The sequence below is a fragment of the Acromyrmex echinatior genome, chromosome 17 (assembly GCF_024713525.1).
Source record: "Acromyrmex echinatior isolate Ae372 chromosome 17, ASM2471352v2, whole genome shotgun sequence".
NCBI lineage: Eukaryota > Metazoa > Arthropoda > Insecta > Hymenoptera > Formicidae > Acromyrmex > Acromyrmex echinatior.
The window spans coordinates 5,850,686-5,872,325 of NC_141868.1; the positions used below are offsets into that span (position 1 = coordinate 5,850,686).

Consider the following 21,640-nt stretch of genomic DNA (forward strand, 5'->3'; position numbering starts at 1 on the left):
TACACGTAAATGATTGTTTATACACTGTATAGATGTTATACATAAAGTATATTACTTAAACAAATGCACAATTTCATGATTCCCAATATTTTATTGTTATTATATATCCTGCTCCATAATATGGTACACCTGAGTCAATTTCAAGGAACCCATATGGGAATATGCGGCAGGGATTAGCTGTATGATTAAGTGCAATATATAATGAATTTTGCAATATATAATGAATGCATTGCTGATGTGAATTTATATTGCAAAAAAAAATAGTAATATGATTGGCTTTAGTATCACTTTATAACAATTTTATGAACAAAGGATTATTATCTTTAAATTTCTTGGAGTGAAATCTCATTCCAAAAGAATTAAAATACTACCATTGAGAAAGAGTGAGACATTTACACTCTTAAATAAGAAAATTAGATTTTCACTCTTTTTTAGAGTGAGATTCACTTCAAGTTCTTTCCTTTGGAATGAGTCTCACTCCAAAAAAGTGAACATCCGTTTAAATCTGCCATTCTTTTTCAATAATAGCAGCATTTTAAAGTGAGATTTCACTCCAAGAAATTTAGAGATTATAAAAATAGTGAGACTCAGAATGTGATGGAAGAGCAATATAAATAATAGATATAAAAATGGAACTCCATTAAAAATTTATCTTTACATGAAATAAAGTTTTTTGTTTTATATAAATATTTACAATATTATAATAAAAAGATTCACATAATACTTGCAAATACATACAGATTGATTAAAGCATATAGTCGATTTGCTTATGAATTTTGATCAGAAATCAATACAATTGAAAAATGGTGGGAATGGCTAAAACATGGCGGACCAATCACAAGTGATAGTCGTATGGCGCCACTCTGATTAGAAGCTCTCTAGGGAACGGTATCGGCTTCTCGCCTGCCTATATCGCGCATCCGCTTTTCGGACTAATAATTTCGCCCGACGACTTCCGGCCCGTGATTGCTTGGGAAACTGCTAATGCGTGCTACGTCCTACATACATAGAGTGTACATATATACGCCGGGCGCATCGGCACGTAGCGTCGGAGTGTATATCTCGACGGGGAGGACGCGAGAGGGTGGATTTTGGGCGAAGACTGGTGATGGGCGACGTGGGCGGGAGTCGGGCAAGGGCAAGGGCACGAATATATACATATAAATATGGTTATATCGTGAAAACGTCTACACATACACACAGGTATATCTCGAGATTGCCCTCGTAATCCCGTAATCGCGTTCGACTCGAACGATGGAAACGGGAACGGTCTCCGTTTCTCCTCTCCCTCCTCCATTTCTCCGTTCAGGGTGGAAATAGCGCGCGCGAGCGCGAGGGTGTCGAGGGTATAAACACGCATAATATCGTGAATCGCATCAGGGATCGCCCTGGTAATCCCGGTAACTGTTCGATCCGATGATGAAACCCGGGATCAGGGAAAAGGGCGGGTTACAGGAGGAAAGCCTCCATCTCCTCCGTCTCGATTGTCCCTTTCGCATCAGAGATGAATCTGGGGGCGTTGTAACCGCATGGAAATAGCTCACAAACATAGGGGTGCAATTATGTAAACACAGGCAATATCGCGAATCGTTTCGAAATTGCTCCAATAATCCTTCAGTAATCGTTCGGCTTGTTGAAACGCGTGGCCCGTGGAGAACGAAAGGGTTGGAGGGAGAGGGAGAGGAATCAGAAAACGGCAAGTTTTCTCTTCGCCAATCTCTTTTCGACGAATAACTGCGTGGAAATAGTGAGCGATTGAGGGGTGAGTAGGGGGTGGCAGAATCGAGTGCACCCAGATTGCTTCCGGCCGTTCGCTTCCGTGCATCGCCGCTAATCGACGGACGTCTTTAATAATTTCAACATTCTCTACACACAAATTGCGATCAGCGCGGCCGGAGAAGAACCGGAGGCGACTCGTCTTATTTAATTAATTAAAAAGGGGGTTTTAATGCCGCCCGCGGCGTCCAAGGCAAAAGAATGACACGTGTCCCTTCTCTGTAGGTATACGACGTATACCTTCTTTCTTGATATTACTTTTATGAAACATAAGAATTATTAATAATAATTATATAGCAAAAATAATAATATTTACATGAAATATAATAATTAAATATTTTATGATATAATAATTTTCTCTCGATATTATTTTTGTGGTATAAATAAAAGAATTAATAATAATTATATAGCAAATAATATTTACGTGAAATGTAATAATTATAATAATTATAAATATAATAAACACAATAAAAAAGGATTTTTGAAATTCAACATCATATTAATAGTTAATATAAAAGCATCAGTGCGATAAACAGTCATAATAATTATATATACAATCTTAAGTAAAAAATATTAAGCACTTATATTTTTTCGTTTATCTGAAATTCTTTTATCATTGTTACTTACTGGTTATCGGCATTATATAAGTTTAAAAGGTCTTTGAAGCAAAAAATAATTTACAGAAAATACCATACATTAATTTTTAAAATTTTAAATAATGGTTAATAAGGTTAATATTTTTTACCAAGCTGTATATAATGATTATATGTAGACTTCGAATCGGTCGCATGTCCTTTATTTGCGAACTCTTTGTCCAATTTTTTTTTTCGCGAGAGATACAAATTCTATATGTTTAGGAGAAAAAGTAATATGAAATAATTCAATCTTTATGATACATAATAAATAAAAAAAGATCGATACGAATAATACAATATAAAGAAAAAACCTTATTCGGTCACTGGATATTATTGCCTAATAATATTTTTGCGTGAATTTATGTTTTCTAGTATTGCTATTTTTCTTTTATTGATGCGGAAAAGGTTCATAAAAATCAAGAACCGTGGAAAAAATCAATAGATGGTAACGCAAGACGAACGAATGAAGACGTGAAGAATCTAATCGAACTGTAGATAATGCGAAGTATACGAAAGATTGTTACGTAATACAGACACGCGATTTTTTCGTCTTTGAAAAAATAATGATCCAATTGTTTGTACAAACCTTTGATTTATATCGATTTGTTCTGTTTCTCGTTTTTATATTCAATGACTTTTTCTTAACAATTCCTATCCCCTCAAAAATAAATAAAAGACATTAATTCAACGTAAAAATTTATTGTATACACTGTTAAATATCAAACGAATAGTTAAATATCAAACAATAGTGATTCAATCCCTTAAGTTAAATAATATTTGATTTTTAATTCTCCTATGTGTGTCAAAATATGAATTAATCCATTTCTGTGGTTGAATTACTCAGTTTCAAAGTAAATAACGTCCATATTATCGTGCTCACAGTAAATAATAAACTAAATTCGAGTCAAATTTAATACATTTCTTGAATTACGTTGTTTAATCGTTTAGCTGTATTATACATTTTAGTTAAACAAATAACATATTCGGTAGAAACAATAACAATTTACAAAAATAATTAAAAATAACTCAAATTGGATATAATTTGACATTATGAATTTAACAGTGTACATAAAGGATTAATCCTCATTTCTATCTATATCCTCATTTCTATCTAATGTAGATTAACTGTAATCTGGATTCATTTCATTCTCTCTTTATCTTTTCTAATCCTTAGAACTAGGAAAGGATAAAAAGTAAGTTAAACCGAGATTAAAGTTAATCTACGTTGGTAGAAATGGACATAAGAAATATATACAACTTGGACTTTCTAATAATTTCTCATTAAAGTACTTATATGTTTAATGAAGTAAAACAAATAAAATAAGCAGTTTAGGAAGAAAAGTAATTTTTAATTTAGACCTTCTCACAACTTGACAAAAGTTTTTTTTATAAAGCATATTTTTGCAACTTTTATATTTTATCTAAAATATATAATATAAATAAAGAAAAAGCCAGAATACAGAAAAATAATAACAAATGTGTAATGTTATCTTCAAACTGAAACTACCTTTTTATTTAAAGAAAGATTCACGCCTCCGGCAACTAACTAGATAACTTCTTTGTAACTTAACGAAGTTTTTATCGCTTGATGTCCATACCAATAATCGCCACGCCTCGACGAAACTCTCCCGTCATGATAACAGCATCGATCCATTCCAGGATCCAGCGGGAACTCAGAGGAATAGATCCCGTGGCCCATTGCAGAGCTGCTACAAATTCCTCATTCTAAAATTCCACAACTTTTCCCTGATTTTCAGACAAAATTTCATGATTTTCCCTGAAGCTCCAATAATATTTTGAAAGTTTTCGCATTTTCGTCCTAATTTAGAAATCGTCGAATATTTTGTTAGAAGAAGAATTCAACATAACAATGTAAATTATTATTATTATCTTTTTGAAAGCAAAGAATTTTAGATTTCCAGAAAACTTTGCAACATTCCCTAACTTTTCTCTCATTTTCCTGATAGTTTTCAACTGTCCTAACATTTCCCTAATTTCCCTTTTGATTTTCAGTTTTGTGGAAACTCTGTTTCATCGCTTGTACAGTTAAATGGAATAGACAATAGACAAAGCAATAAACTCACCGACACGAACGGACTATATTCGAGAGTCCTCCAGCCGTCCGAATCCTTTCTCCGTCGATCGTCCGATCAATGGCGCCCTGCCAAACGATCCTCGCGCGATTATTTAAAAGATCACAGATCGAAACCGCCTTGTACGTGCGTAACCGCGCATCTTCGCCTCCAGCCCGCGTCAGCCCGGCTAATTAACCGCGATCGATTCCCTTGCGAAGCGAGAAACAGCGGGACAGCTTCTCGCTCGCACGCTTCCCGCACACCCTCGACTTTCCCTCTCATTCGCTTCGTCTTTCACTCTCTCCGCGCGCGGGGATTTCCCGCCGCGTAAAATCCCGTCGGCTCTCGCGGCTGATCCTCGCGCTTTATCGCGCTGCCTTATCGCGTTTTCCCGCGAATACCCCGATACGGGGTATTCCCGCGACGAACTCCGCCTGCGTGGAAAATCGGACGTCTCGCAGCTAGCGTTCCCCCGTTGTCTTCGCGATCTCGGACCGCGTCATGCCGCGAGTCTCATTCCGCGAAATCTCGAACTACGTGCTACACACGTCGATTAAATCGGCAAGCGATGATCGAGAAGGATCTTGAGCGTCGTTCCGAATCCAAAGAGGACGAGCGGAACAAAACCTCTCGCTTTTACACTTCCCCGTGGGAAGCTCGTGGGTCTCTTAAATGACGAACGCTCGCATCATCGAAGAGAAACACGCTCCTCGACACTCCGCGAATTCTGAAATTCGTTCTGATAAAACGGGAAACAACGCTCGTCGGGACTTTTGCGAATTGGTTCTCGGAATCTCGCGAGTTCCGAGCCGCGAGGATTCACCGGAGGAATATTTGGGAATGATAGGGAAAGAGAGAGAGAGAGAGAGAGAAAGAAAGAGAGAGAGAGAGAGAGAGAGAGAGAGAGAGAGAAAGAGGGAGAGAAAGGATCGTTTTAAGCGGCTCGATGTAACTCGGAGACACCCTTTCGTTTCGCTTTGAATCCTGTTCTCTCTGCCACAGTGATCGGTCGGGTAACCGAGCGAAACGATCGCACGAGCCTCGCGAGAGAATCTCATCCGAGAGATCAGAAACCTATCATCCCTCGCTCGCGTGGACGATCGTCTACTTCGCGCGTCCACCCGCGGGGGATGTCGTAACTCGCACGACAGAGCGAGCCTCTCAAAGGGCGGGGGATGATGTCGCGATTGCAGCCGCCACAGCACGACTGGCCGAACGGGCCGCCGAGCGAGCGGGCCACCACCAAACCACCCCCTTCTCGAGCGAAACTACCCTCTCTTTGCCTCTCCCTCTCCCTCTCCCTCGACCCCGCCGTTTCGCTCTCGGTTCCGCTCGGTTCCGCCCGGCGTCCCTCCTCCCTTCTCTCTCTATTTCTCTATCTAATAATTCTTTTTCTCTCTCTTTCGGTCTCTCTTTTCTCTCTTTCCCTCTCCTATAATTCTCTCTGTTTCTCTTCCTGTCTCTGTTTCTCTATTTCTCTCTCTGATCATTTATTTTCTCCTTTCTCTTTTTTCTTCCCTCTCTCTCTCTCTCTCTCTCTCTCTCTCTTCTCTCTTGCTCTGTTGAGCACGCGTTCGCAACTCTCTCTCTCCGTCGCGCAGTGCCGTGTTACGTGCTCGCGATTTTTCGCGTGACTTCTGTTCTTCCGCGAATCTCCGAGTTTCCTAAGCAACTGGAATGAGTAGCTAAGAGAGAAAGAGGTTGTGGTCGGATCTTCAAGTGAAATTTTTCAGGATAAAAAAAGAAGCATACGGGGGTCACCTTTCCGCGACCGCTCTCGAGAGGCGACCATTTTCCACTTTCGCCATCCAGTAGCCAAGAGCCGAGTGAAGAGCATTTCTCGCAGTAGACGTCATTAAGATTTTTCTCTTGCAGTCTCTCTGTCTCTTTCTCTTTTTTTTTGTTGCTTTGAAGTGTCGATATGCGTTGCCTGCGGGGTCGAGAATTTCCCTTGTCTGCCGATGACACTTCCGGTCAGGGAAAAAAATTAAAACGCCAATGAATTTTGACACGACAACATCAAGCATCATCGGTTGTGGCAATTTTTAACAGTTTCACCGGGAAAACTAAAATACAATATTGGAGAAAAATGTAATGTGAGAAAAGTATGATATCGTGGCCTAGAAATAAGAGATAGATGTCCATAAGAAAAGAAAATACTCTTGTCGGCTGTCGAGAAAATCGAGCGTTTACAAATCAAATCCATCACTTGCCTTTCTTGTTACGGAAGAAAATAGAGAGATGCCCGAGATGCAAGACGCTTGTGGACGTAGAAATAAATGTTCAATTGTATTTGTCGTGTTTGTATCTGAAATTTTATGCGCTTTTTCTGCAACGATAGATATAAATTATTCAATATCTTTTGTGTTGAAACCAATTCTTTTTATTATTGCGGATTCTTTCCTGGAATCCTTTTCTCTGTAAAAACGTGAAAATGTATCTATAATTTCTCTATTACATAATTCCAGAAATCTAAATAGATAATAATGAATAATAATAATTATAATTATATAGTACTTAGCTGTAACTAAAGAACTTTTATCAACTAAATATTTTAAAAGTGAGAGAATACAGATATTTAAAAAATGTCTTCAATTAATTTCGAACTTATTTCAGTAGCATTTTAATTTAAACCTTCACACTAGTACATAATATTAAATATGTAAGTAGTGTATCACGTGATAGAGGAAGGAAAAATCTTTTAGCAAACCAAAAGCTGTAAGAGAAAAAGTAAATGAAATCTAAAGTGGCTTTAACTTTAATAGGATCTAAATGTAATCTCCGAGGCTCCAGTCACAATATACCGACAGTCACAATATACGTTAAAAATTAGAATATTACACTCGGAGAGAACAATATAATGCAGTTATGAAAGTAATAACTATACAAATTTTATATTGCAGAATTATTGCACATATAATTAAATAAACTATTTTATGGTTGCACTGTTAAATTCAAAATAAGAAATTAACCCAATTTAAATTATTTTTAATTATTGCTACAACTGTTTTTACTGAATATGTCATTAATTTAACCAAAACAATGGATAGTTAAACAGTTGAACAATTTAACTCAAGAAATTATATTCGATTTAGATTTATTTTTAGTTTATCATTTACTGAATACTGAATATACGTTAATATGAAGGTCGTTCACTTTGAAACTAAGCAAGAAACGGATTAATTGATATTTTGACACAAGAAAGTTGGAAAGTTAAAAATAATAAAGTGTTATTTAATTCAAAGAATTGGATTACCATTACTCCTTGATATCTAATAATAATCTATAAAATCATTTATTTAACTACGCATTAATTCTACATATAAAACTTGTAGAGTTGTCATCATATAATTGTTGATCACTGTCTTTTTCTCTGAGATAATTCTTTATAATTGTAACAGCTATAAAATAATTATTCAATAGTGTACATTAATTCTACACATAAAATTTTGTATAGAATTGTCTTAAAGATGCACAATAGAAGGAATAAGGAATTAGGAATAAGAAATAAGAAATAAAGATTTCAACCTATCATCAGATATCGGATACATCGAAATATACTGTTTCTGATAAATTGGAATCGTTATTCCTTATTCCTAATTCCTTATTTCTCCCATTGTGGTCCCACCATTATTACAGGGTAATTTTAACATATTTCGTCACCTATCATGAGCATATCTTTTTTTATAAAGTTGATAGTATTTGAGTAAAAAATTATTCAAGACCAATATTTGGCAATTTTTAGTAATTAATATCTCGTTAACTATTGCGTAAACTGCAAAATGGTAGATGACTTTTCGACTCAATTCGATTCACTCTACCTGCTCATGATGGATGACGAAATATGTTAAAATCATCCCTGCATATAGTCACTGTATCTTTTTCTCTGCGATAATTCTTTTTAGTTGCAATACTATAAAATAGTTTATTCAACCGTGTATACATAATTCTCTACACATAAAATGTACAATTATTATCTTTATATAATTGTTACTATACATGTCTAAATGTCTTTTTCTCTGAGTAGCAATTGCTGTAAAAAGAAAAAAAGAGATTGTTTCTCCAATCGGTCGCGAAGGAATTCTTCCTTTTCTGTAATTAAAATCAAATCGGACATCTGTCGCGGTACGTGTCTCTCCAGGACACTGTCGCGTATAGACACGGAGTTGCGCGGACTTTTCGACATCTCCCTCTGGGGAACGTCGATCGGCGCGGAGGGAAGGTTTCCCGCCATCTACGTCGTCGGATCATCCAAGTGTTTCCAGACGGGAAACGTCATGCCGTTGCTCGACGACGTGCGGCAATGTTGTAGAGATAAGTCATTTTATTGATCCGGCTTAATATCGTGCTCGCGGGCTACCTGCCCGTTACACCGAGTTTCTCTTCTTTCTCGCACTCGGGGGGTGTAGGGACGTCACGTGTCACGACGTATATACACGGCATATATCCGTGCTATCGCGCGAATATGTGGCACGACGTAACGCAGATAACGAAAATGTCAATAGCAATGGGACGCGATCGACGCGCGATATGCGCTTTCCTCGCACGAGACACTCTCTCTCTCTCTCTCTCTCCCCCCCCCTCTCCCTCTCCTTTTTCGTTTTCTCTTTTTTGTCTGCTCTTTTCTTTCTCTCCGTTACTTAATTTTTACGCTTGAGAAAATCACAGAATATTTAATAAATAACTTCTTTCTCTCTCTCTCTCTCTCTCTCTCTCTCTCTCTCTCTCTCTCTCTCTCTCTCTTTCTCACTACTTATCTTCTTCCCTCTGGATTTTTCTTTCTCTCTCATGTTTAATTTTTGCGTTGTTATTCAGTTCTTATACTAGACAAGATATATCTCGGAGAGTATTTAATAAATAATATTTCTTTTTTCTTTTTCTGTCTTTTCTTTCTCTCCTTCTCTTTCTCTCTACTTCTCGCTCTCCCCTTTTTTTCTCTTTCGTTGTTTAATTTTTTGTTATTATTTCATACTTAATTTTTACGCTAGATAAGATAATATATCAGAATATTTAATAAATAATATTTCTTTTTTTCTTTCTCTGATTCTCCTTCTCTTCTTTCTCTCTTTTTCTGTGCTTCCTTCCCTTCTCGTTCATTGTTTCTTTCTCTCTCTTGTTGTTTAATTGTTACTTTATTCTTATGCTAGATAGAATATATTTCAAAGCATTTAATAAATGATATTTCTTTTTCTTTCTCTCTTTTTCTCTCTCCATCTTTTTCATACTCTCTTTTTAGCAGGAATATTTCTGGTCAAATATTTGATTGCAAGTACCACTACGTATGCGTTTCCAAGGCTCAATTCATCTCATTCGTTTCGCGTTATCGAATGGAAAGCTCGATTAAAAACTCATTTCGTAAAACGCACAGAGATCGTTCATCGTAGCTTGCACACTCGAGTCGCACGAACGAATGTTACGAGTCAATCTCTCACCATTGGTTCTACATTTTTAATGTTACCGACGGGATTCCCCGTCAAAGATTCGATTAAAATTCTATCGAAATCTTAACTTCTTCAATCGATACTTCAAACTTACGAATGTAAACTCGGTTCTCCTCCATACATCACAGAAGATTGAAGCAATATTGCTGCAATGTTGTAATATTACAGATTGCAATGTAACAGCAGAGGTATTACATAAATATATAAAATGTCATCATAATATGCTTGTAATATCCCACAAACATTGCAAAACTGTAATTCTTTAATTGTTAATAATAATAATAATAATAATATAAAAATAATACGTTTTTACAATATTATGTAGTACAGTCTTTTAATTTAACAATTTTCACGATATAATAATTAATATAATTCATTTTATATTTAAATAAAAAATTTATTGATCTATTATTTGACGCCATTTCATTAGCTGTTTTATATTTATTTTAAATGTGAAATCAAAAGATGATATAATATTGAGTTTAAATACAATCATGCATCATTATCGGATAAGCAATTAAACTGCTGAAAATGATTTATCGAAATATTAATTGTGTGATCGATGATGTATTTATGCCTGATGTGAACGCAAGAATAAACCAACGCTCGAGCTTTATTAATAAATTTCATATCGTCATTTTTTAATTGATTTCAATTGACTCGGAGTAGTTTCGAATTAAAAAGAATTATTGCGATTAACTTAATCCATGATTAATTTACCAAGCGATTGTATTATTATATTAATGTGGATAATATTTGTGTAGTTTGTTCAGGGTGCACATATACATGGTTTACATATACATTCTTTACGAATAAATTTATCCTTCAGAATTATTACTATATTTATTGGAATATTTTATGGTTTTATCATAAAAATTGCTTTTGGAAAGCATATATCACTAGAAATGCGATTTGTAGAAAAATTAAAATTAGTAGGATATATGTATACAAATAGTTTTCATTTTAGAGTCTTCGTCAAAAATTTATCCAAATACATTACATTGCAATATTGCTGGAACGTTTTGTTGTAATATAACGAAAAGCGGACATCTTAACATTGTTGGAATTTTGCAATAATGATTCAGTAACGTTTCGCAACCACCATGTAATATTGCAATGTTTCAGTGAAATCATTCTGCAATGTTTCTGCAATCTTTCTGTGCTATATGGGCTATCGTCTATTGCGAATTTTTAATCTTAAATATTATATGGGCTCGTACATAAATAGACTACGGTGAAATTTCGAAAAAAAGGCCTTTTTCTGCGAAAGACCTTATATAATGCATGTTTATCGCAGTTCAGCTCGCAATTAGCATGTATAATGTAATTCGTAACTCATCGTTGCAAAGTGTTATCCACATTTAGTCTTTTGAATTGTGTTTTCGTTCATTGATTGCGTTCAGTAGAAAAAACAACTTTGTACACAACTATTTTAAGAGGTTGTAATATAACTGGTTTATATATGTATATTTATATCCAGTGAGGAACTATTGTAAAATCAACAAATCAGAAACATTGAATTGTATTAATAACATTGCAAATCAACATCATGGAATGTAAATTAGATGTTAAAAAACAATTTATACTTGAACATTTAATATGTACGTTATGTAACTTTACAATAAATTTTTATTTATATTTATTTATATTACTTTTATTTATATTTTAATGACTCTTTCCTACGTTTTAATTATTAAGAATTTTTTATATTTAATTTATTTCCAAGCTCTTCGTTTTACTTATATTATAATTTGGCTAAAGAAGACTTATTGTTAGTTGAAATATTCCATGCATTATAAGTTAATGAATAACTAGTTTTAATCCCTTCTTAATGTTTTAACAAACTAGTTTTAATCTTTGACGTAATTAATTGTTCGTTTAATCTTTCTATCAATTTTATTAAATTTGCATTATAATTTTGAGCTAGGAATAAATTAATATTATTGTTCAACATTTATCATTACGACATCTCAGCAACATTTCTCATCTCAGCAACATTTTTTTCAACGTTCTGTGCTGTATTGGGGATCACAATCATATTAAAAAAATTTTACAACGTCGCAAAGCTGCTTTTTCCGCTAAACGCAGTCATTATCTTAATTCGATGGAATTCTCCCGGCCGCGTGTAATTACGTTAATGTCGGAATTCTCTGCCTGCTGGATTTCTGCCTTCCGGAGATCGGACGTGTTGACCCCTTTCGGAGCTTCATCCGTATTAGCATCTGACGTGTCCGAAATGCGCTATTGCATGAGCCCTCGTAGATGCCCTCCGAATCGGAGCAGCAAAGGGATCATACAACGGGAGATTGACGGAAGGGAAATGGGATGGCTTGGCGAATGTGCGACAATGGACACGAAGAGAGGGAGATACAAAAAGCCTCCGGTGTGAATTGCTTGTTTCTCTCGGGGCACGAGAAGCAGCTATTTCAGTTAATACGGGTGCGAAGAAAACGTGGTGACTATTACAAAGCAGGCCGTCGGGCAAGCGCGCATGAATCTCACCTCGTCCGGTTGAAATATCTGCTTTCTCATTTTCCTCGTTAAGTCCACTTTTTCCCTGTCCTCTTTGCCCTGTCAAAGTCCGAGCTGATTATCTATCCCTATCCTCATTTAGTCTTGTTTCTCTCTTTCTTCTTCCTTTTCTCTTTTCTCTTCTTCTTTCTTCTCCTTCTTTCGCTTCTCTTTTTTCCTCTCTTTTCTTCTTCACTTTCTTCTTTTTTTCCTTCTTCTTTATCTTGTTTTTCTTTTGATTCTTCTTCTCTTCTTCTTTTTCTCTTTCTTCTTTTCCTCTTCTCTTTCCTTCTTTTTTTCTTCTTTTTCTTCTTCTTATATCTTCTTTCCTTTTCTTCTTTTTTCTGACCTTCTTCTTTTTCACAGTTTTTTTTTCATATTCTTAAGATATGATACCCATGCTTTTCCTGATATTTTCTAATCTTTAATTCTTTAATTTTTTAATCAAATTATTGAAATTGAATCAATATATGATGAGAATCGCGCGATCGAATCCGGGACCTGCCGGCTGTGATCAGCCACTTTTTCACACGGCATCACACTTTACAATTTAACCGTGCATTGCATACGCGCAATTCTTTTGTGCATTTCCATCGATATGCTTTACACGGACACGCTTTTAGCCGGAACCGGAATTAGGTCGAACGCGCGCGAGGAGATATCGACGGCGCGCGACATAATTAGGATAAACGCCGCGGTCGAGGAATATCGAAGCGATGCAAGCAGTGTGGAAGAGAATTGACGCTTCCCGCCTGCCCGGTGACGCTCGTAGGATTATTTTGATTTCACGCGATCGTATTTTCGTACCTCCTTTTCGTGGATATATCGCGCGGCCAAAGGCAGACGTTCCGATATTCCGATAATACGTCGGGTAGAAAATTTTAGATTGTGTCTTATAACAGGACGATCTCCCGACGATGATCTTATAAGAGACAGAAATGAGAACCGCTCTTTTTCATCTTGTACGTCGGGGATATCATTTTCATCCTTAAAAAAATCCTGTAATATTTCTAAAACTATCTCATGCAAGGTCAACGAGATTTTCTTGTGGTGAGATCTTATTACTAATTTGTCTGCAGAGCATTATCTTCTTTGACAAAGTGCTTTGAGCAGGATGCATGTTAACCTTTCATTATTCGCATGAAATAATAAAAGGACACTCCATCCAGGATACTCCAGCCTTATAAATTCGTTAAATATATGAATATTGTTTACGTATTATTATACTTAATTTAAAAAAAATCTTTTTGCAATTATTTTTATTTAAACAATGTTAAATTCCTAATGTCAAATTATATTCAATTCGACTATTTACAATCATTTATACAGATCGCTGTTACTCCTATTTGATATAGTTGATAATTTAACTGTGTGATTGTTCAAAAGGAGTTAAACGATAATTTAATTTAGAAATTACATTGACTTATAAAATTTGGTTTATAGAAATTAAATTTGACTAAAATTTATTAATAAATTAAATTTCATTTAAATTTAGATTATTAGTTTATACACACCAAATATGAACAGTTAATATGAACAGTGTTTACTTTAAAATTAAGTAATTTAAGAAATTGGATCCTTGTACATTTTAACATGCATGAAAGTTAAAAGTATTATTAAACTCAAGTTATCATTGCGCGTTTAACATCTAATAGCAATGGGTATAGAATATTATCAATAATATCAATTTCCTAGCTCGAAACTGCGATGCAGAATAATAAAATTAGTAGAAAGGTCAAACAACAAGTAATTGATCAGATCCAGGATTAAAATTTATTATTCATTAATATACATATAATGCATACAACGTTTCGATTATACTGTCTTCTTCAGCTAAATTACAATAAAAATAAATTAACAGTTTGAGAACAAATTGAATATATAATAAATACACTTATTTATGTACCAACCTACAATGTGACTTCATGATTGATTTTTATCTTTATTTATATTTTAATTGACTCTTTCCAACGTTTTACTATTAAGAACTTTATATGTTCAATTTGTTCTTCAATTATTAATTAATTTTTTATTGTAATTTAGCTAAAGAAAACTTGATATAATCGAAATGTTCCATGTATTATATATTATTGAATAATTAGTTTTAATCTTGCATGGATATAATTAACTGCTCGTTGTTAACTTTTCTATCAATTTTATTATTTCGAATACTATCAATCTTTATAATGGTAAATCAAAAAAAAAAAAATAATGAAAATTGAAATATGGTTTTGGGATATCAGAAACATACCGCACGAGTAATGTAGGGTTAATCGAGACTGATAGCGAATCATAAATCATGCGAGCCACGAAATTCAGAACGAGCATTCGCGCGGTAATCAATGAAACGCACCTGGAATTCTACCGCTTATTGGTAATTCCGCGATGAATCGCGCATGCCAGTTCCCGTCGCTTCGTCATTTTGACGACGACGACGACGACGACGATGACGACGTGACGGTGACATTATTCTACGGCTGTGAGGAGTGCCTCTTCTGTTACCCTCTTATCTCTTTCATTCTTTCCCGGAGTTCTTATCTCCTCACTATCTTTACTAAGAAAAACAAAGATGAGCAAGTGTATGTACTCTCACGTGTCACACATTTGTATATCTAAAGCCTAATGCACAATTGAAAAATACAGACAATTGAAAAAGGAAATTTATTCTGATATTTCAGTTTCTTATAGATTGAAATTATTCCTATTGCCGGTGTGCCTTTTAATTGTGCATTAGACTTAAATTAATCCTAATTTATATTTGCTTCGAAATTTCCTTAAGCAATGGTATTCGTGGATCCAGTGTACGTGAAATTAATGTATCTTTGCTAGCTAACATTTCGGAATGATTTTTTTATTTCATTTTGAAAATGAAAATCTAAGAAAGAAGAATATATAAATTAAAAATTAATAAAGACCAAGAAATAAGCAAAAAATGATAAATATTCAAACGATGTTTTGTTCAATGTTAAATAATGTTCACAAAACAAATATGTATTTTGTACCACAGAGTCTTCTTCAGTTCGCAATATATAATAGAAAAAAAGGTTTTCAATTTAAATATAGAGTATAAAATTACAATAGAAATTGAAAGTTTTAAGGAATATCATTAAAGGATATGTAACTTAAAATTATTTAAGGTTGTGAAAAATATATGTTATAAACAGTTTGTCTGGATCTACTGGATTCGCGAATACTGATTAAAGGCGGGCGATAATCAACTGCATCGTTATCGCAAAGATAAACCGCAATTATTGTTATCTGGGCGTGACATTAATTTGCGGAACCTTGATAAATAACGACGACCGCGGTTCGTGTAATCGATGACTCATTGTCAGTCAAATAAACTCTCGCGCTCTCTTGCGCCGTAATTGATTCCCTGTCACAATAAATTGTAATTAAGTACAATTGTAATTAAATGTCACTAGTAACGAGAAAAAGTTTCTGATGCCGTGAAATACGTATTGTTGTATATTACTATTTCGCTTTTAGTAACGTTGTTTTATATTATACTTTGGCGACAGCAAGGGAAAGGAGAAAGGGAATACAAAAAATCCAGAGTGATGCGTAACAACAAGCTTTAGCAATGCCTCTCTCGGAAATTAATCAGGATCGAAGAAAATTTCTCGTAAAAGAATTTCTCGCAAAACCGTCGTCGGGTCTTCAGAAATGAAAAGACGCTCATTAATTAAGCCGTCGACTTACATCGTTCTTAATCCGTATCTTCGGAAACGATCGATATTATGCACTGATTATTAATCGCTCCACACCGTGTAATTACTCCAAGAGCGTCCTTGTCACTCTTATTCCGTGAAAAACCTGCTAAAAGACATTCTAATCGGTCCGTCACTTCCGCGAGAAAGAATTGCTGTTTTCAAAGATTTTCAGCTTTCAATTAGAAAAGTTTTATTTTCTTTTAAACGGACTATTTCCAACTATAACTTTTATGTCCTGCGTAATACAAAAGACATTTTAAAAAATAGAATATGGGTAGAGAAGATACGCAAAAAGTGTATCCCTGTATATTATACGTATAAAAATACGTATAATATATTATATTATAAATATATTATATTATACGTATAAAAATACGTATAATATAAAATATACACAGTAAAAAATATATTGTATTTTTATAAAATTAATCCTTGTTAAAATTTGTATGCTGAATTTTTAACCCTTAACCCTTGTTGCCACTTTTTTGCTACTTACTTTGCTACACTGAGAATGACTGTTTTCCACTTCCTCACCATCCATCGACACCTTTTCAACCGTCTCTAACAGGTCCACAGTGACCTTTGCCTCTGTTGTGCATTGTGGAATCCAGAAAGTGAAATCTCTATGAGGTCCAGTAATTTTTCTGATATGTTTTTATCTAAATAACAATAAGTTCATTTACTGTACAAATATTATAGTTTTGAATATATAAAAGAATATATAAAAGATAATCAAATGGTATATTTGTCTTAATCATTATTGTAAATTAGATTTTTAAGTTATAAAAAAATGTTTGCATGCATTTAACTTTTTGCGTGAGTTAATTTGACTCATTTGTGGTAAACTAGAGTTAACATACTCAAATGTTAATCTAACTGCTAACATGATTGTTATTCGAATATTTTGTATTAAATTGATATATTTAATATTTTTTAAAAACAACATAACATGAGAACAAATAAAAATAAATATAGTTTTAAGACATAAATTGTAAGATACATTAATAAAATATAAGTGCATGTTAATATAACATAAATAAATATTAATTTTACTAAAGAAGTACAGTTGTTTCTACAATTTGCTTCCAAATTGTATCATAATATTACATTTTTATATTAATTTTTGACATAATATTTGTATTACTTGTTAATATATTCCTCTTTTAGATATTTTGTGCAGGTAATAACATCAAAATTTGGATGGATCGTGAAATATATATTTATACGTATTAACATCAAAATTTGGGAAACGTGAAATATGTAAAATATGGTATAAATTTTCCAACTATGTAAAAAATAATAGACACATGTATTATATAAAAGTAAATCAAAATATGTGACGCATAAAATGATAAACAAAATTCTATCCTGACACCTGACGTGAATTTTCGTTTAAAATGAGTTTAACGAATTCCCAAATTGAAGACAAAATCGTCGGGTGTTTGTTCTGAAGCGACACGAAAGGGCTCAAACTTGTGCCCGCATTTTCCAATCGCGCTTTGTTCCAGAATTATTGGTCTCACGTTCAATCGCGAGCGTTCCAAGTGGTTCTTTAAACAGAATATATATTCCCGATATCTCTGTGAGACTGTCTCGGGGAGAGTTTATAACAAAAAGAGACCGCGGGTTAATAGGACGATCGTCTTATTGATCCCCCACAGGGCGCCTCTGCAACGGCAACTGGAGAATATTGCGTGATCGCGGGCGATTTCTTTCAACTTCTTTCTCTTCATCTAATAGCGGTTTTCCACTTATTTCTTCGCGTGAGGAGTGGAATATATATATATTGTTATAAATGGCGCACCATACTGTGCTTTGATTCAACGCACCAGTTTTCGAAGATCTCCCCTTAAGGCATCAATAACTCTGCGTCGCCTATGCGCGATAAGATAATATCAAAATTATATCCATCATTCGCGTTGATACGAAAAAAAATTATAATACATTTTGACGTAGTGAATGTAGGTAAATAGAAATGAATAAAGCACTGTAAATATTTCATACGAAAATATCGAGAGAGAGAGAGAGAGAGAGAGAGAGAGAGAATTATTTCGCTGTTTATTTTGGATTCCAAGACTCAGTTCCCTTAAGTGCGAAACACATTATTGTATAGTACAAGATTATAATACTAAAATATATAGAAATACATGACTTAAAAGCTTTATAGTAATGAAGAAATAAATTTAAAAAATGTTTTAATAAAATCAAAATCAAATCAAATCGAAATAACAGAGTATGTAAGTGTGAGAAAGTGCAATTGTGTGTATATGTATCATGTATAGAGTCTGTGTAAGAGGAGTAATCTAAATGAAGTTAACAAAAGCCTAAAATCAATAATATTAATCAACCTTGGCTGATAAAAAATTTTTTATACATTAATATGTATAAACATATGTAAATATTCATAAACACATTGATAAAATATATCCATACATACTCATACATCTTTTTCTTTTGCAAAACTACTTTTTAGTGTAATAGAAATAACAATAGTTAAATGAAAACATAAAAAATAATTAAAGGGATAATTTTAGCATTGTTTGTTTTAGAAAAAAACAAGTTCGGAAAAATGTTAAAAAAATTGCTCGTACACAATTATGTATAATTTTATATAATTATACATATAATTATACATAAGTAATATTTTACATTTTTTTAAACTTGATTTTTTTTCTAGAATAAAGAGTGTAAAAATTACTCTTTTAATTACTTTTAACGTTTTTACTATTGTTATTTCTATTATTACACTAAAAAATAATGTTACAAAAAAAAGAAGGATGAACATATTTCATATAAAATTATGTATGTTTATAAATATGTATGTTTATACATATTTGTACACATTTATGTATGAAAAATTGTTTACCGAGTGGGCGTTGATAGTCATAGCGTTGGTTTCGTTGTAACTGCTGGCAATCCTAAATGGGTAATTATAAAATTTGTTATTATAAAGATTCTTAGAGACTCAGAGAAATAAAGTTTTATAATTCAGTCGTATAACATTTAAATAAAAAAAAAAAGGAGGGAGGGATTGTCAGGAATCATCGCGTTAAATAACCATATCAGATATATTTTTATGGCCGGTATTCATAAAGTCCGTTCTTATTTTAAAACCATCTTAAGTAATGTCTTAAAATGCAAATATAGTTCGCTGATTGGCTTATGATATCTCAAGACTGTACCTTAAAACCGTTTTAAATATAAGAACTGATTGTGAATACTGATTTATATCTGCGTAACTATAAAAAAATGTACATCATAGATATATGCAACATATTATTTTTTAGGAGAGTTGAGGATGTGATATTAGCCCTCTTTTTACGAGGAGTGTTATTAGCTCTCTAAACAGAAAGCTAGTAAAACATCCCTATAAAAAATTAATGTATACTTCGGAAGCAAATTAAGGGAGGTCATATTTTACGCTACTGGATGGGTGGAGAGTAAAAAAGTCAGAGAGAGAGAGAGAGAGAGAGAGAGAGAGAGAGAGAGAGAGAGAGAATGTGATTTCAAGTATTATTAACATATCGATCAATATTTTTAAATATATTTTTCCTGTTGATTATGTTTTATTACGTTCAAAATAAGATGTATAAGATATGTACTGTTAAATTGATAATGTCAATTAAGTTAGTCAAAATTTAAGTTATTTTTAATCATTTTTATGGATCGTTCTTACTTAATATGTTGTTAATTTGATTAAAAAAATAGAGTTACAGATTTTAATTTAAGAAAATGTATTAAATTTGATTCATAAATTTACTTTGAAATCATAGGAAAAAAACAAAAACCTAATCACAGAAGTGGATTAATTTGCATTTTGCATGAAATTTTAAAACAGCAAAATATTATTTAACTCAAGAAATAGAACTGTTACCTCCTTTGATATCTAACAGTGTACTGTGTTCTAGTACCCTAATTCTGTAACTCTTAACTCTTAACAACAATATCGATGTCGTTGTATTGTCAAAGTTATGTGTGATAAAAAAGACAATTGCACAATGACAATATAACGATACTGAACTGTCGTTAAGAGTTACAGAATTAGAGTACTGGAACAGTATTGTCGTAGATTCTTACGTCGTAGAAAATACATTATTCAATCCTATATTTTATTTTCTTATCACGTTCAAAATAAATTCGTATACGTGCAACCAAAATGTATTTAAATTATTCTCTTTTTCGCTTTAAATATTTATGTAAATTATGAATTGTATATTTATTAGATATAAATATATAAAAGATATATTTATTATATTATATAGTATATTAGATCATATTGTTATACATAATACTATATAATATATTAATATTAATATTATAGTAATAGTATATCTGATAATATAATATTATATCGTATTATACGTATAATTATTACAAAACCATGTATATGTTGTATTATTTACATATAAATTGAATTGCTAATAATATATCTTATTTGTTGACTATATCAATGATCTTGTTATTCAATTCTTGCGCTTTGAAGAATTTATCTCAAAAAGCTTAATAAATAACATTCCCTCTTCCCCCCCCTCTCTCTCTTTCTCTCTCTCTCTCTCTCTCTCTCTCTCTCTCTCTCTCTCTCTCTCTCTCTTTCTCTCTCTCTCTGTCTCACTCATTCTTTCCACAATACAAATGAAACAACAATTGTCAATCGTCGTCAATTACGATCGTTATTACACGCCGTCATAATACTTTAAAATTCCATGACGCATATTCAAGAGAGAAAGAGAGAGAGAGAGAGAGAGAGAGAGAGAGAAGGGGTGAGACAGAATAAACGAAGGGAAAAACATTTTAAAAATATGTACCATTTTAAAAAATATTCCATTTCAACAGCGTTCGCGGTCAGATGACAGACCGATCCGATTTCCTAGCTATGTGATTCGCGTCATTGAATCCGTCCCTCACCGCCAAACCGATTTTTTTCCGTTATATCTGCAATTAATCGAACGCGCTCGCGTAGTGCTGCGTCGTGAAGTTGTGCACCGCGCTGCAGTGTTTTCAACCGCACCGACTTTCGCGCATGCGCAGCGCGGCGCGACACGCAGTCGCGCATTCGAGATGCGTTTTATGCTCCCCCTCAATTGTGTATTATGAAATGAGATGAAAAATGAGCAAATTTATTAGAATATTCATAATTGTATTGAGTAACACCTAATAAATTTATTCATTTTTGTAATTCTCATCTCATTTCAAGATACAATCGATTCTCGGACTCGTTAGGGATCGATTGTGTATCTTAAAATGAGGTGAAAATTAGAAAAGTGAGCAAATTCATTGGAATATTTATAACTTTCTAATAAAGAAAGGTATAACTATCTTTTTCACGATAATTCGGCGATCGTTTTATTTCTATGTTTTTTTTTTTATATATTTTTCTTCAAAGAAACCAAAAATTGTCATATAAAATGATGTTATATTAAAAAAAAATTCATTTCCAAATTTTCTTATGTATTTTTTATGAAGAAAAATACATAAGAAAATGTAAAGAG

At 33.4% G+C, this 21,640-nt stretch overlaps 1 protein-coding gene across 18 annotated transcripts in view; it reads right to left on the reverse strand.

The window, feature by feature from the left end:
* Positions 1–21,128, reverse strand: part of mGluR (metabotropic Glutamate Receptor) — a 49,033-nt gene extending 27,905 nt beyond the window's left edge. For 4 of the 18 annotated variants that reach the window (XM_087415091.1, XM_087415099.1, XM_087415097.1 and 1 more), the window contains exons 1-2: positions 4,496–5,734; positions 4,010–4,120 (exon numbers count right to left, since the gene is read on the reverse strand). The gene's annotated coding sequence lies outside the window, so the exon portion shown is untranslated. Of the gene's footprint in view, positions 1–3,918; positions 4,231–4,495; positions 5,735–14,791; positions 14,993–16,140; positions 16,258–16,647; positions 16,811–19,017; positions 19,070–20,956 lie in introns of those variants that run through there. The other 14 variants (XM_087415093.1, XM_087415101.1, XM_087415102.1 and 11 more) reach the window with 11 other exon arrangements.
* Positions 21,129–21,640: the final 512 nt, after the last annotated feature.